Raw genomic sequence first — 2279 nt, forward strand, 5'->3', positions numbered from 1 at the left:
ATGCAATTACCCGGAGAAGTGGCTTATGAAGAAAAAAACGTGCCGCGATAATGAGTCTTCTAACAGAAGAATCGGAAGTTGACTTACGACTTCGTCGTCCTTGTTTCCATTCCATCCACTAAAACTCGGGAAACACCGTGGAATTCGTATTTAAAGTACGTCTCTCGAGAAACACACCGTCGGTCGACGATCCAGGAAAATCGAACGAGACGTTACGTACCTAAGCAGAAGTTACGTCTGATCAATCCGTACCCTTTCGTTTCTTCGTTCCCTCTACACCTAGTTCTTCCGCTCCGGTAGGCTCCACTGGAAGCTAGGTAGAAACTAATGGCAGATCCTAGGCACGTGATCGCTCGTAAATTTCGCGTTTCAGCGGGAACGTGTGCGAGCCGTGAAAAGAAAATGAGCCGCTCGAACTCTCGTCGACCATCGTCGGCAGCCAACACGGTTTCACGCCCCTGACTGATTTCGCGTCTGACTCACCGCCTCCTGCCCGGTTTTCGCAATTAAAACTAATAACCGTGCCCGCGGCGTGCGTCGTGTTACACACGTGTATACGGAGTAACGTGCGTTGAGGTGCGACGAAATTTTTTGAACCGTCGGAAAAGAAAGAACGGCTATCGGGAAGGAAATTGACGATTACGCAAACGCTGCATAAGTGTTTGCTAGTTACTCGAGCCGCGCGTCACGCTACAAATATAGCAACGAGAAGGAGATAAGGGAATTTAATGTCAAGAGGGTGTCATTTTGGTAGGTTCACATTTGACTGGTTCGAACGTTGGTTGTTCGGCGGTAGAACGGACGGTCGGGTGAAAACTCTAGTTCTGCGACTTTCCAAGTGAAGTGAACGCTCGATACTGGTGAGTATTATCGCTCGATAGTATCCGACTTTCTGTTTGCTTGTAGATTTGTAATTTGGATCGATATGGATCTGATTTTTCAATTACGGCTTTGTTACGTAAAGATCGTGGTTGAGAAAGTCGCTGTGGGTCACTTTTGACCCGGTTCACGGTGGAACGTTCTATTTAAATTGCAGGGAAAAATTTGTAAATTTTTGAAGTTAACGTTTCGTAGTGAAACTGTTCCTTTTCTTGCAATGTTATTGAAGTGAAGCATTGTAGCGGCTATTATTGTGACGTCAGAACTTAAGTAGAAGAAGAAGGCCATATAGAATGGATTTTTGTTTATTTCTTCTTTTCTGTTATTATTGAAACACAATCGCTGTTGTTTTGAATTTTCTGTGAGCAAAATCTGTCAGAAACCTAGCATTCCTGTAGCAAAAATTATTTAAAAATTGGTGATAAATGTAACTCTCAAAGTTTCGTGATAAAATTCCAAACTTATTGAAATAATTCTGACCAGCTTTCCCATTCGAAACACTCAATTTTGAACACTTCGGTAGCAATTTCTTTACAGGACGAGCAACTGTATCAAACACTTCGAAAGAACGTCTGAAAGGAAGAAAAAGCGGGAGCACTACAGAGCGGAAGAATTGAACGGCGACATTTGTCGACGGAGTGACATGTCCTTAATCGCTGAACAGTCGTGCCGACTTGTTCCATTCGCCCTAGGCGGCGGCAATTGTCGGAGTCAATTTACCGGAGACTCTTGGATCTCTTCACCTCTGGCCCTACTGTCACGAAACGAAAATTAACCACCGTTTCCGGAAACAAACTCGACTTCCACAAACGATCTTCCCGAGAAGAGACTGAGAACTCTGTGACACCACCGTGGAACAGTTTCGAAACGTTTGTTTGGCACACGTCGTAGGCGGATTAGAACGTTCGGAGTGTCGGAACTGAACGAGATGCAGCTTCTTTTATGAGGCTCGCCCTTTCACGCGCGCTCGCGATTCCACCGCTTCGGGGTGTTTCGCTTTAGGCCAAATTCGAAGCGGTTTACATTTCACCTGGAGACGATTACTTAACGCGACTCGAGGAAGAATCGACCCGGGACTCTCGTAACGAAATCGCCTCGCGGCCTCTTCGCCCCGTGACAAACGAAAATTAAGAAGATCCTCTTAGAAAAGTAATAATAATAACAGCTTGTTCCTCTCGAAAAGAGAAGAATGAAAAAGGAAGATAGAACGATAGTGAAAGAGAAGACACAGACACACCTTTTACGCCACTGCACGCGAGACTGGCCGCACTGTTGCGCGCGGATTTCTTCGAGGAGAAGAGCTAGTAAGAAGTTAGAATCGTGACTTCAGTAACGGTACAGCAGAGCAGCCGGGATGTTAAGTAAGACGGGAGAAGGATCGTGAACGACTGAACGAGATG

The 2279-nt window shown here is 45.5% G+C and overlaps 1 protein-coding gene across 1 annotated transcript in view; it reads right to left on the reverse strand.

Annotated features, from left to right (window-relative positions):
* Window positions 1-2279, reverse strand: part of LOC108570148 (spondin-1) — a 20166-nt gene extending 17887 nt beyond the window's left edge. The window contains exon 1 of the mRNA XM_017931978.1: window positions 2117-2279. The gene's annotated coding sequence lies outside the window, so the exon portion shown is untranslated. The remainder of the gene's footprint in view (window positions 1-2116) is intronic.

Source organism: Habropoda laboriosa, unplaced genomic scaffold, assembly GCF_001263275.1.
Source record: "Habropoda laboriosa isolate 0110345459 unplaced genomic scaffold, ASM126327v1 scaffold10, whole genome shotgun sequence".
NCBI lineage: Eukaryota > Metazoa > Arthropoda > Insecta > Hymenoptera > Apidae > Habropoda > Habropoda laboriosa.